This window comes from Schistocerca gregaria, chromosome 10 (genome assembly GCF_023897955.1).
Source record: "Schistocerca gregaria isolate iqSchGreg1 chromosome 10, iqSchGreg1.2, whole genome shotgun sequence".
Taxonomy (NCBI): Eukaryota; Metazoa; Arthropoda; class Insecta; order Orthoptera; family Acrididae; genus Schistocerca; species Schistocerca gregaria.
In genome coordinates, this window is record NC_064929.1 from 114413385 (window position 1) to 114428484 (window position 15100).

The following is a 15100-nucleotide window of genomic DNA, read 5'->3' on the forward strand; positions in this document are numbered from 1 at the left end:
TACGTGGTTATCAGGAAAATATAAAAAGATACTTGTTATAACCGAGAGCAAACAAATACCGAAAGACATCGGTTATTCAAAACTAAAATACCCATGTCGTTTTAACTGATCGGTTTTTCTATCTCTAAACTGCAGTGTCGCCACAGAAAAGTGTGTCGTTCCATCAATGTACATAGCAACGTTGAGATATGTATGTGTTTATGCGCAATATCGGCAAATGGAAACACGAAGAGGTAATAAGCACATGAGCGATAGAATTTATTTCACAGTCAGAAAAGTCGAGTGACAGACAAGACTGAATCACTGTAATAGAAATTATATGGAAAGCTGTGTAAAGGAAAATTTCCAGTTCTTTCGTGGATTCCAAAATTGAAGCAAATTCCGGGACATCAAGGTGACATAGTCTTATACGGATAGTATTCCATGACTAACGTAATTGGCCCACATACTGTACTGGTATACTGATAATATTACACTACTAAGGTAATTTACCTGAAATAATTTACAAACATGTTACTATAACATTCGCTACTACTCATTACGCTAATTGACCTTCAGCCATTAAGCGCAAGCGCAGATCTCAGTTATGATACGTGCGCCATCCAAAAATTTATCAAGGTGGTAACTCAACACAACTACAAACGATCATTGTGTGCAAAATAAATAGAACACCTCATAAGAAGAACATGACGGGTTTGAATCATTCCCACCGCAAAGGATGAAAAAATCAGGCTTGCACATAAGACCACTTGATAACTAACCAGAAATTCAGATTAGTTGTAGCTTCGGTGACAATCGCCTTTTTTACATTTTCCCCGTAAACTAGATAATTATGAAACGTAACAACTACTCTAAAATATCTGCAGCAACGGACTTGCCGCGGAGGTTGCATCGGTTCACGTGACATCACCGAAGTTAAGTGCGTTGTCGGGCGTTGAAGGCACTTGGATGGGTGATCATCCAGGCCGCCTCATGATGCCAATCGAGGAGCTACTCGACCCAATAGTAGCGGCTCCGGTCAAAGAAAACCATCATAACGACCGGGAGAACAGTGTGCTGATCCCCGCCCCTCCTGTTCACATCCTCCACGGATGATGACACGGCGGTCGGATGGTGCTGTCCCAGTAGGTCACTCGTGGCCTGAAGACGGAGTACTTATAAAGCAACTACTCTCCAGTGGATGGTCGAACTACTGAGACCTTGATGCCTGGCATCAATAACAGATGGCAGCACAAGAGGTTGGCTTACGCCTACTGCCGAATTTTGCGATCTGTCGTAAGCCTGCGTAAGCACGTGGGGCCTTCCGTCTTAAGTGCAAGCATATCCATTGCGTTTTCTGCCGCGCGACTTGAGTGGAATGTTTCATTATTTCTGAAATATTATAGAAATGTTTTTCGTTGTATATCCTCACCATCGGTACTGAATTTACTGTAAAATTACTTGCTCACTTTTCGGAACTTCCGTTCATAGTAAATCGATACTATTTGAAGCCGTGGTAGACACGAGTCTAGTGTGCTTCACCTTCAGCACCTTCTGTGTCAGTCTCGGTTCCTATGTCCCTGATTTCACAACGAACAGTTCGTTGTCTACTGAGTATACTGTCTGTTGCACGACACTATCCCTCCCACGCTGCTAAATGTAGGTCGTCGGCAAAATATGACTGCAGTGGAACAAGGGCGTCTGCAGAAATTTCCCCAGGAGGTGGTGGTGGCATTGTTAGTGGTGTGTGTGTGTGTGTGTGTGTGTGTGTGTGTGCGTGTGTGTGTGTGTGTGTGGAGGCCATTACTATGAAATTCACACAGTCCTAACCGCCAAGGAAAATAAACCTTGAGATTTGGAAAGGTTGTTGATCTTATACCGCTTATACTGCATATTTCGAAATTCCACCTCTAAGGGGGATACACAGGAAATGAAAGGATTTTTGAAACATGTAGCTATTAAGGTAATTTTGAAGCTAGGCAGACGAAAATTTGTATCTGGTTTCTAGGTCAGAAATAAAGAAATATGTGTTCCAGTATTATTGGGAATTTAACCTCTATGAGGTGAAATAGTAGGTGAACATTTTATCTTGAGATAAAAAATTATGGAAGGACTATGGAAGTATTTTTAAGGCTATATCTACGAAAATTGGTATTTGACTTCAAGGTTACAAATAAGAAAATACGTATTTTCGTGTTTTTGGAAGTTCAACCCCTAAGGGGATGAAATAGAGTGAGCTGGTGCGTTTCTGGCGCCAGTTTCCGTCGATCGATGTTTCGATCTTTGAGTCGCGGTCCAGAGGACACTGCTCGCTAACCGACTGTAGTAGTTCTCTGTGCCGCCCAACATCGGGCTTACCGCGCTTACACTGGACACAGTTGCCAACAAATCGCATGCCATCGCCATATAGGTTGGGCCAAAACATGTGTTCCCGAACTCTGTTCAAGGTCTTGTAGAACCCCAAATGATCCCCTACCGCCGAATCGTGGAAATATCTGAGTGCCATGCTAACTCGTTCCTGTGGAATACAGACCTTCCCTTCACCACGGTTGTCTTCCCCTTTACACAAGACACCCCCCGCCCACCCCACCCCCCGAAGACCTCGCCATCCGCCAACTGCTGCCGAATCGGTCCCCACCCGGGGTCCTCGGCCTGTTTGCCGGCTAAGTCGCAGAAGAAACCGGGTGTCTCGGAGAGAAGGAAATTGACCCCCAGATCCGGCTCCACGTGGCCCTTGCCTTCCCCAGACTCTGCCGCGAACATACGGATAAGAGCGTCGCCAATTCATTGTCTCTGCCACTAATATGGCGAACCTGGAGATAAGTCTCGTCATCTTAACTTCGGTATGATTTTTAGCGATCTTATTAATCAAAGTTTAAGGGCTGGCACTGGCCAAGTAACTCACGGAGGCTCATTGGTTTCAGTCCAGTTGTATTGCTCACCTGTTCTCCAGATGGGGTTGTGTAGTTTATGTCTCAGAAAATTGTCTGCTCTTGATGTGTGTTGTGTTAGAGATAACTGGCAGCGGTCGACGCTAGCATACTGGGAGCAGAGCACCACGGCGACAGAGAGATATTTGAGGCCATGTCCTCTCCTTTACATCTTGGGTTATGTTGTCACTTTTGCGTGATTCCATCTTTCCGGTGCTGAACTATAGCATCCAAAGCTCAATTGCATTGCCATGTTGAGTATATTTCTATGTCATTCTCTGCCTCGTGGATCTCTTGTATTGATTTGAATCCTTGGTCTGCTCGCATCTATCGCCAATTCACACGAAATATTGAAGTAACCTTATTTTAAGGGTATTGTCATATAGTCATGTTCTAGTTGTAATCATTCTAAGAATATTGTTGATTAATCAACTGAGTAAGTAAATTTGAAGGTCCGTTTAGTCAAAATTAAAGGACCCCCTTAATTGTTTTAGTCATTTTTATACAGTTTTGTTTAGAAAAGTTGGCAAGCCGAACGTTAAATATCTGTATTTTTACGCTTAATCTGTTTCTCCCCTGATTGCAAGTAGTGAGAGTTCTGCTATGAATTTTATGGACATTTGTGCTATTTAAGTAAAGCTTTACCTAAGTATATATACCTAGTCATATTCAAATTTCAAGTTTTACGGGTCTCGTTCCACTTAACGAAATTTATTTATTATTTGTCCAACTGATCTGGCCTTGTGATTTTATAATGCTTTTGATTGTAATAAAATATGTAGCAACTACAACGGATTACTATTGTGATTTTGGTGTGTCACTACCATACCCCATATCACAGAGGATGAAATGTTTCATGAAATATATGAAAACCTGTTTTTGATACATTGAACGATTAAGAGGGTGGAATATAGGATGTAATGTTTTATGAAAGTATTTCAGTGCGAAAGAGTTTTTAAAGCGAAATCTATGAATATTGTGTTATTGAAAACTACGTGTTTCACTGTTTTTGGAACTACAACCTCCAAGAAGGTGCAATAGGGGCACAGGTTTCACTGACCCATAGCCTTCCAGCCCAACCTGCAAAGTATACGGACTTGAAATTTGATGAAGGTGTAAATCTTACGCTGAAAGCATCATTTAAGAAGAGATTGTTCGAAATTTCACTCCTATGGGGGTGAAACATGGGTTGAAAGTCTTTTTTTTTAAATATGTCCCTATGTCCCTATTGAAGCTATAACTACAAAACTACGAAAATTGACATTTGGTGTCTCAGTCAGATACAAAAAGGAAACAGGTTTTTAGCATTTTCCGAAATTCTTCCATTGGGGGATAGAATAATTAGTGAAGGTTTTTTGAAAATAAATCATTATTAAAGAACTACTGAAGCATTTTTATAGCTACATCTATGAAAATAGGTATTTGACATCTCGGTTGGATGTAAAAAAAATGTGTTTCGTTGCTTTTGGAAATTTAACTCACTAATAGAGTGAAATAGGGGATGTAATGTTTTATGAAATATTTCACTATGAAAGCATTTTTAGAATTAAATGGATGAAGATTTGAATTTGGCTCCTCGGCTCTAAATAGAAGAATACGTGTTTAATTGTTTTTGAAAACCCAACCCCTAAAGGGTGTGAGATGTTTCAGAAAATGGTTCATTATGAAAGGATTGCTAAATATATCTGACAATTCGTATTCGGCTAATATGTTACAATTTTTAAAAACTACGTGTGTTTTTCTGGTTTTGTAACTTCGAGCATAAGGGGATGAAAATTTTAATGAAATATTTATTGCGTTATATTAAAATATTTTAAATCTGCATCTATGAAAACCGGTATTTCACTTCTCAATTAGATATAAAGAAATATGCGTTAGGGAATGAAAGACTGTACGGAGATATCACCACAAGAATACAAACGGCTTGATTAACAAAAACCTTGGACTCCAGCTGTCAGCATTGCTTTTTGATCATTCAGTAAAAGACCATGCTTCAACGGCGCTAAGTTTAGAAAGTTTAGAAAGTGTTGCAGTTTATAAAAGACATAAAAAAACGATTAAAGAAAAAAATTCTTTGCAGACCATGAACGGTCTACGCAAGTAAAGAAGCGGATGATAAGCTAGCTCTTTATGCAAATGAGTTGGACAGTTTAAGTTCCGAGACATGTCATGCAGCAGGAACGGAATCCTATAGTTGCTACGATTGGCTAAAGGAAAAGTTTTGCAGAATCACTCGAAATCACTTCTGCAAGTGGCTAAGAATCTCGTAATGAATAAAAATTCTGTACTGAGAATTCCAAGGTGGGAGATGCAAGATTCCTCCCCCCCCCCCCCCATTCCCCCTCCTCACAATGCTATCCTTCTTTACCTACAGCAAAAAATAAATAAATAAATTAATAAATAAAACTAGAGAAATTTCTACTGTGAAACTATTTGCATACAAGAGAACGGCCCTTGAAATTTAACTCTTCAAAGTTTTAAGCCATGCTCATTCCGGATATTGATTAGAAAGTGTTAATCCACATGTGAAACCTGAGTATATAATCCCTGTGACATTTGATCAACGGTGTTCCATAAGGACAGGTTCTCATTCAAAACGTTCGAAAATTCAATTTCTTTGTAGTTGCATTTTTTAAAGGTGTACTTGTCTAGACTCTTGGAACAGAAAGTTTTTTTTTTTAATCCGTGCTTTACAAAAGTTTCTACAGTCCATTGTTTGAAGCAGTGTCACGGCTGCCATGAGCCGCGCGGGGTACCCGCCATGTGTCCAACGCCTTGTCACGGTTCGCGCGGCTCCCCCTGTTGGAGGTTCGAGTCCTCCCTCGGGCATGGTTGTGTGTGTGTTGTCCTTAGCATAAGTAGTGTGTAAACATAGGGACTGATGGTTCAAATGGCTCTGAGCACTTTGGGACTTAACATCTGAGGTCATCAGTTTCCTAGAACTTAGAACGACTTAAACCTAACTAAATTAAGGACATCACACACACCCATGCTCGAGGCAGGATTTGAACCTGCGACCGTAGCGGTCGCGTGGCTCCCGACTGAAGCGCCTACAACCGCTCGGCCACATCGGCCGGTTTATCATGTATTCTAGAAGAGTTGCAAGGTCGTCAGTGGCGCCTGTTCTTTCGAGAGCACTTACTATCTTCATATCTATGGTTAAACGTTACCCAGCCATTGACCTTCATCTGTGCGAATGCGCACAGGTTGCCGGAACTCTTACGGGAATCGTCACCTTAGTGTGAGCCAGTAATGAGTGGATGGACAAATACCTATTAAGTACATTACGTATGCGGATTGTGGACGGTTGGGGATGTGAGTCTCACGGGAAGCGTGCGAGGGATAAATTCCTGCAGTCGTGCTGTTCATGTGTGCCCTCGATGGCTCAGATGGATTGAGCGTCTGCCTTGTAAGCAGGAGATTCTGGGTTCGAGTCCCAGTAGGGGCACACTTTTCAGCTGTCCCCATCGAAGTATATCAACAACACCTGTCGGCAGCTGAGGGTTTCAATTAATTATCAGTTGTGAAAGTGATTCGATGAACCCTTTGCCAGGCACTTAAATGTGTTTTGCAGGGTATCCATATAGATGTAGATGATAACTCGTCCCGTGTCGCACGTGCTCAAAATGATTCATACTGCAGAATGCATGCAAACATACTCACCGAAAATACGGACGAATATCAAGTGCAGGCTGCCGAGTGCTGCATATCCAGCTTTGACAGATCGGCTTTTCCTGCCAAGAAGAACAGGAAGTTGCTGTCTAGGAACAATCAGAGGTAGAGGAAGGGTTGATAAATACTCCTTGACTTGCAGACTAAACGTAAATAACGAAAATACATTTTTGGTAAAAATTGGTCAAAACATAATCGGTTGCCCTCCGTATTGGATTAGCTGTTTTGAATATTGAAAATCTGACTTCAGATTCGTTTTCAGCGACATTAAAAATATATATGTAACACTCAGTTCATGCAAATCGAAGTAATAATATAACTAAATGTTTTCCCTAAACTTTGAACAAACACATTTTTTTCGGGTAACTATTTTCTCAGAACGGCATGCAGCATAAATTAAAAGTGGTTCGTTCTCTTAACATCTACCTCTGACCCCTAAAAGTAAACACTTTTCTTAGGAACTTATAGCTATAATATGACATTTGTTAATATTAACTAATTTTTGTGTAGGCATAAGGAGTGAAACAAACCCTCAAAAATCGAACTCAAAGTTCGAATTAGCACTGTATCGTTAAATTTAAGGTTGTTTCATTGCGGTTAGGTATACGCTCCCATAAATTTTATGTTTTATCGACTGATGTTATCCATTTTCAATTTCAGAGGAATAATGTAGTATCAACTGATGTTACCCATTTTTGAATTCAGGTAACATATGAGGTGCCACACTGCACGCGCTCTGCGTACTCCAGTCTCGCAGGCCCTTGATCAAATCATAATTACGGGCGCCATTTTTTATTGAAAATCTAAAATTAAGCTCATAGTATTATCACTCGTAATTCCCAAACAGATCTTTCGAATGTATTTTCATTGTCTCAAAAAGAATTTCAAATGTACCCTTTTTTGCTCATTTGTATGAGAACCTGGCCGTAACGCCGGAATATAGTCACGAGATTTTTTTTCAGAGACGCTGTACGTTCGCGAGAAGACTTTCGTTCTGCGCGTGTCGAAGGACATTCCTCAGATATTACTGTGTGTGTGCTACTCAGTCGTGCCATTTAAGTGTACATCTTTGCATAGTTTTCCTTTCACGATGTAAACAGTGTTCCGCTCAGTTGCTAACTGGCCAGTGAGTGGTTACGAAGGTATCGGATGTGCGGTGCGTTCGGTCTGCTAGGACAACAGCAGACTAGCGTGGTGCGATGGCAGAAGCAGACACTGAGGGAGCTAGCTGCTGGGACGCCAGCGAACAATTTATGCCAAGTAAGACGAAGAGGACTATTCTAAAATTACGAGCCGTCTCAAAAGTGTTTACCATTGGTAAATCTTGCTGTTGAGTCTGACAAAACTGGCAGTTTTGCCTAGAGATACATTAGAGAGAGCTACAGGAAATCCTCCCACCCCCCTCAATGAATTTTTGGTTGTGATGACAGGCCGATTGGTAGTGTAGCCCGAGATCTAAGTTAGGTTGGAAGGTGGTAATTTGATTGAGAGTTGTTTACGCCAACGATTATGAATGCCGACTAAACGTTGTGCGAGCAGATTGCCCTGTAGCGTAGCCTAGCGTTTCCGTCCGCGCCACATTTAACACACTTTCTCTAACTGTGTACAAAAGTCTCACAACAGCCACGATAACTACGTTTCTGGTGGGGGGAGGGTAGAGTCCACTATGTAACTTTCACTGCAAATTTTAGTAACCTCATAAACTAACCGAAATAGAAGCGTAATTTTAACTATATTTCCTTTTGTGGGAAAATAATGGTTCTCCTCTTTCGGCTTCAACTGTAATATGTAGGCGACTTATTTTTTTTTTTTTAAACTCTGAATCATGATCTCAATAGACGAAGTGCTTTTTTTACGTTACTTGATTTGTGGTCTATAGTGAACAATGCAACGAATTGGTAAATTCTTTGAAGTTTGACGTGTGTTACATAGACGACGTCTGCAATGTTCGTAAGGCCAAGTTTGCATATATTCGGTGTCTGTTTTTTTGGCCATGTACTGTATAATTAAAGGGAGGAGGATTATGTTCAAGGAGCAGTGCATTAGCAGTCTATGGAGAAATTGAGAATTTGGATCTAAAGAACGGCATGCTCGGGCAGTTCGTGCTATTCTGTTGACCACTGTGTAATTCGGACACAGTGATCATTGCCTCTCCCTCGTAACCAGGGGACTCGGGTGCTAATCCTGGTCTGGCACAAATTTTCAACAGTGCCCATTGACTAAAGTCTGTGCCCATTGTCAGCTAATGTCATTGTTTCGGTGTTAAATTGTATTTTGTTCACGATACGTAGTTTGGCTTTTTCATGGATAACAGCTTTGAAAAGCGTACAGGTTATATTGATATTTGCTCGTCGTTAGTCCAAGGCAACTATAGCGATTTATAAACACAGTTGTAGTTCGTATTAAGCCTACATACGTAATTGTGTCCTGTGTTTCTTTACCAAGAACTACTTCGTAAGTAATTCCCCTGTAGTGGTATTTTGTTTTAGTATTTTGTTTAAATATTTATAGACTGCAGGCTTGGATGAAATATGAAACACATGTCCGAAGTTCCTGTTGATACTGCAGATACTGTTTCATCCGTACTAGGGGCCAAAACATTTCATCTAATACAGAAGGACACAGTTTGTCTCGAGATTTAGCAATTTTTCGTAATAGAGGCCTTGCTTCGATATATTTTTCTCTAATTCTTGTTTGGATTTAATCTTAAAACACACTAACTCTTCCACCACTTATTCGATATGTGGTTTTATCCATTTCGTAGCCTAGAGTTCTTAAACGGTCGATAATATTAATGATTTCCTTTCTCAATTATATTTTCTGTAAATCTCCTGTTTATGGTTATTGCTAACATGTTTCACGTTCTCACTTTTATTATTTTTATTTTTCTAGTTTTGTGCCTTGTAGCCAAATTTTCTTTGAATCTGGTTTTTAATTCTGAAATAGTAACAGTTGAAGGTCAAGAGAAGATTGCGGTCTATTTGAGGAGAGTGGCTTGGAGATTTTTTATAACAGACGTATACAGGTCATGGGGATCCTTACCTATATACATTTACTTCGAGTGTGATGTAGCCCATTCTCTTGTCATGATCTCGGCTGTATCGTAGCACATTGTCTCGGTTAGGTTGGAGATTTCTGTTGAGAGTTGCCGAAGTCAACGAAAGTGATTACAAAGTAAAGACTGTGCTAACAGAACGATCTGTAGCGTAGTCCAACACATTCTTTCTGTCCTTTTAAAGCCTCTTTTAATTAAAAATAACTAAAGCTGCAAGATACAATCACAAAAACTGTATTACGTAATAGAGTAATCCCAGACTATTGTTGTGTAAGTTGTGTGCGTACACTATTCTTTTTTGTCAGTGAATATACATTTTTTTACTCATTTGCTGGGTTTCAATTTTCCCCGTGTTCTGGCAAAAAACCTTTTCCTGTGAAGGGCCCATTAGCTTGTCGGTTATATTTGTGACTTTCTCGACGGTCAGTAATTTCCTGATAGTCCATCCACCGGCGTCATTGTTAACATCGGATATAGATTTTAGTATTAGGAAGGCTAATATGAAGCTAATGCATAAGTAGGTCTAATAATTAATAAAAATAGGGATGCGGGTAAGCTACTACAAACAGCATAGTGAACGCATTATTGTGGCCAAGATAGCCACGAATCCCACGCCTACCAAAGTCGTAAAAGTAGTCCGCAGATGATGAAGAAATTGATGAAATGTGTGATGAGATAAAAGAAATCATTCAGATAGTGATGGGAGATGAAAATTTAATATTAATGGGTGACTGGAATTCGACAGTAGGAAATCGAAGAAAAGGAAACGTAGTAGGTGAATATGGAATGGGGGTAAAAAATGAAAGAGGAAGCCGCCTGGTAGGTTTTTGCACAGAGCATAACTTAATCATAGCTAACACTTGGTTCAAGAATCATGGAAGAAGGTTGTATACGTGGAAGACACCTGGAGATACTGCAATATTTCAGATAGATTATATAATGGTAAGACAGATTTTTAGGAACCAGATTTTAAATTGTAAGACATCTCCATGGCCAATGTGGACTCTGATCCCAATATATTGATTATGAACTGTAGATTAAACTGAAGAAACTGGAAAAAGGTGGGAATTTAAGGAGATGGGACCTGAAAGAACTGACAGAATCAGAAGTTGTAGAGTGTTTCAGGAAGAGCATTAGGGAACGATCTACAGGAATGGAGGGAAAGTAATACAGTGTGATGGAGGATCTGAGTGGTGTACTGTCAAGGGGGAGGGGGTTCCTCAGGGATCAGTGTTGGGGCCACTCCAGTTCCTTATTTATATAAATGATATGCCCTCAAGTATTATGGGTAACTCTAAAATATTTTTGTTTGCTGATGACACTAGCTTGGTCGTAAAGGATGTTGTGTGCAACATTGACTCTGTTTCAAGTAGTGCAGTACATGACCTCAGTTCATGGCTTGTAGAAAATAAACTAACGTTAAATCACAGTAAGATTCAGTTTTTACAGTTTCTAACACACAATTCAACAAAACCTGACGTTTTAGTCTCACAGCATGGGCATATGATTAGTGAAACTGAACGGTTCAAATTCCTAGGTGTTCAAATAAATAGTAAGGCTTTGTGGAAAGCCCACGTTCAGGATCTTGTTCAAAGACTTAATACTGCCATTTTCACTATTCGAATGGTACCGAAAGTGAGTGATACTTCGACAAGTAAATTAGTCTACTTTGCTTATTTCCATTCACTTATGTCGTATGGTATTATGTTTTTGGGTAACTCTTCCCATTCTAGAAGGATATTTTTGACTCAGAAACGGGAGGTTCGGGCAAAAAGTGGTGTGAGTTCACGATCCTCTTGTCGACCTCTGTTCAGGGAGTCTGGGTATTTTGACATTGGCCTCTCAATATGTATATTCCTTATTGTCGTTTCTTTTTACCAATATTAGTTTATTTCCAACAATAAGCAGCTTTCACTCGGTTAATACTCGGCAGAAATCAAACCTCCATTTGGATCGGACTTCCTTAACTCATGTGCAAAAATGTGTGCAGTATACTGCTGCATCAATTTTCAATAAGCTGCCACTCGAATTCAAAACTCTTAGCAGTAATCCACGCGCTTTCAAATCGAAACTGGAGTGTTTCCTCATGGGTCACTCCTTCTATTCTGTCGAGGAGTTAATTGAAAAATTAAGCTGATTCTCATTGTACTGCTGATAGCGTTTGCTTAAACTTATCCACTGATTTTCTCTCAGGTTCATGAATATGTATTTTCATCTGTTATTACTTTTATGTTGTAAGTCCATGTGTCGCCCTAACCGCCGTCTGCTTCACGTCTGCTGTGCAGCGAGCTACCTTAATTTAAGTATTAACTGTATTTTTCTTACTTGTCACTTCTTCTTCCGTGTGTTTTTGCTTTTAGGAAGCTTTAATTGTCGAGTGCTAGTAATAGAGTTACATAGATTTCGTGTTTGTTTTGGATACAGTCAGAGAGAGTCCCTGTAGTCAGCCATAGTGCCAGTAGTGCTTGCGTTTGTTTTGAATACAGTCCAGAGACAGGTAGTGCTATTTTCATTGTTTTCTACAAGAAGTGGTTAGCAATCACAGTTTAGTCAGTAATCAGCCGCCTTTAGTGAATTAGCAGTCTAGTTAAATGTTGATTAAGTCTCTCCAGTAAATTGATTCCTTAGGATGGATAGGATGTGTGACTGCTGTGTACGGACGCAGGAGGAGCTGGCCACTCTTCGCGAACAGCTGAGCGTGTTGATGGCCGCGGTCAGCCGTCTTCAGGCTGCTGCCTCGGAGTGTAGCGGCAGTGGGGAGCCTGTTGCGTCGCATGGTGCATCCCAGGTGTTAGGTGCTTCACCCACTGTCCCTGCTGTCGAGACACCTTCGCGGGTACCAGACGCGGTTGGGCCACCCTCTCCCCAAGGGGAGTGGCGGGTTCAGCGGCGTGGAGGCTGGCCGTGTGGCATCGCCCGCTCTGCCTGTGAATGGACATGTGGCTGCTCCTTCAGCAAGGTCCGAGCAGGCACACGGGGGGAGGGGTTTATTAGTTACTGGGAGCTCCAACGTTAGGCGGGTGATGGAGCCCCTTAGGGATATAGCGGAAAGGTTGGGGAAGAAGGCCAGTGTTCACTCTGTCTGCTTGCCGGGGGGTCTCATCCGAGATGTGGAGGAGGCCCTACCGGCGGCGATAGAGAGCACTGGGTGCACCCGACTGCAAATTGTTGCTGATGTCTGCACCAATGACTCCTGCCGTCTGGCTTCAGAGGTCATCCTCAGTTCGTACAGGCGGTTGGCCGAGTTGGTGAACGCGGAAAGCCTCGCTCGCGGGGTGGAATGAGAGCTAACTATTTCTAGTATCGTTCCCAGAACCGATCGCGGTCCTCTGGTTTGGAGCCGAGTGGAAGGCTTAAACCAGAGGCTCAGACGATTCTGCGGAGAGCTGGGGTGCAAATTTCTCGACCTCCGCTATCGGGTGGAGAAATGTAGGGTCCCCATGAATAGGTCAGGCGTGCACTGCACGCCGGAAGCGGCTACGAGGGTAGCGGAGTACGTGTGGAGTGCACATGGGTTTTTTTTTTTTTTAGGTTAGAGAATTCCCTCCCTAGGCCCGACAAGACGACACCTGAGGCGCGGCAAGGCAGGAGTAGGCAAAATGCAACAGGGAATAACAATATTAATGTGCTAATAGTAAACTGTAGGAGCGTCTATAGAAAGGTGCCAGAACTGCTCTCATTAATAAACGGTCACAACGCCCATATAGTACTAGGGACAGAAAGTTGGCTGAAACCACATGTAAACAGTAATGAAATCCTAAACTCTGATTGGAATGTATGTCGCAGAGAAAGGCTAGACAGTGAAGGGGGATTCGTGTTTATAACGATAAGAAGTGCAATAGTATCGAAGGAAATTGACGGAGATTGTAATTGTGAAATGATTTGGGTGAAGGTCACGGTTAAAGCAGGCTCAGACATGGTAATTGGATGTCTCTATAGGCCCCCGGGCGCAGCAGCTGTTGTGGCTCAGCACCTGAAGAATAATTTCGAAAATATTTCGAGTAGATTTCCCCACCATGTTATAGTTCTGGGTGGAGATTTTAATTTGCCCGATAATGACTGGGAGACTCAAACGTTCATAACGGGTGGCAGGGACAAAGAATCGAGTGAAATATTTTTAAGTGCCTTATTCGAAAACTATCTTGAGCAGTTAAACAAAAAACCGACTCGTGGCAATAACATATTAGACCTTCTGGTGACAAACAGACCCGAACTATTTGAATCAGTTAATGCAAAACAGGGAATCAGCGATCATAATGCGGTTACTGCATCGATGATTTCAGCCGTAAATAGAAACATTAAAAAAGGTAGGAAGATTTTTGTGTTTAGCAAAAGTGACAAAAAGCAGATTACAGAGTACCTGACGGCTCAACACAAAATTTTGTCTCAAGTACAGATAGTGTTGAGGATCAGTGGACAAAGTTCAAACCACCGTACAATATGCGTTAGATGAGTATGTGCCAAGCAAGATCGTAAGAAATGGAAAAGAGCCACCGTGTTTCAACAACCGAGTTAGAAAACTGCTGCGGAAGCAAAAGGAACTTCACAGCAAACATAAACATAGCCAAAGCCTTGCAGGCAAAGAAAAATTACGCGAAGCGAAATGTAGTGTGAGGAGGGCTATGCGAGAGGCTTTCAATGAATTCGAAAGTAAAGTTCTATGTACTGACTTGGCAGAAAATCGTAAGAAATTTTGGTCCTATGTTAAAGCGGTAGGTGGATCAAAACAAAATGTCCAGACACTCTGTGACCAAAATGGTACTGAAACAGAGGATGACAGACTAAAGGCCGAAATACTAAATGTCTTCTTCCAAAGCTGTTTCACAGAGGAAGACTGCACTGTGCTTCCTTCTCTTGAAGTCGCACAGTTGACAAAATGGTAGATATCGAAATAGAAAACAGAGGGATAGAGAACAATTAAAATCGCTCAAAAGAGGAAAGGCCTCTGGTCCTGATGGCATACCAGTTCGATTTTACACAGAGTACACGAAGGAACTTGCCCCCCTTCTTGCAGCGGTGTACCGTAGGTCTCTAAAAGAGCGAAGCGTTCCAAAGGATTGGAAAAGGGCACAGGTCATCCCCGTTTTCAAGAAGGGACGTCGAACAGATGTGCATCTCTAACGTCGATCAGTTGTAGAATTTTGGAACACGTACTATGTTCGAGTATAATGTCTTTTTTGGAGACTAGAAATCTACTCTGTAGGAATCAGCATGGGTTTCGAAAAAGACTGTCGTGTGAAACCCAGCTCGCGCTATTCGCCCACGAGACTCAGAGGGCCTTAGACACGGGTTCACAGGTAGATGCCGTGTTTCTTGACTTCCGCAAGGCGTTTGACACAGTTCCACACAGTCGTTTAATGAACAAAGTAAGAGCATACGGACTATCAGATCAATTGTGTGATTGGATTGAGAAGTTCCTAGATAACAGAACGCAGCATGTCATTCTCAATGGAGAAAAGTCTTC

The 15100-nt window shown here is 41.5% G+C and overlaps 1 non-coding gene across 1 annotated transcript; it reads left to right on the forward strand.

Moving 5' to 3' along the window:
* The first annotated feature begins 6282 nt into the window (after window positions 1-6282).
* On the forward strand, window positions 6283-6357 carry Trnat-ugu (transfer RNA threonine (anticodon UGU)). The gene has a single exon. It is a non-coding gene; the product is annotated as a tRNA-Thr (tRNA).
* The last annotated feature ends 8743 nt before the right edge of the window (window positions 6358-15100 follow it).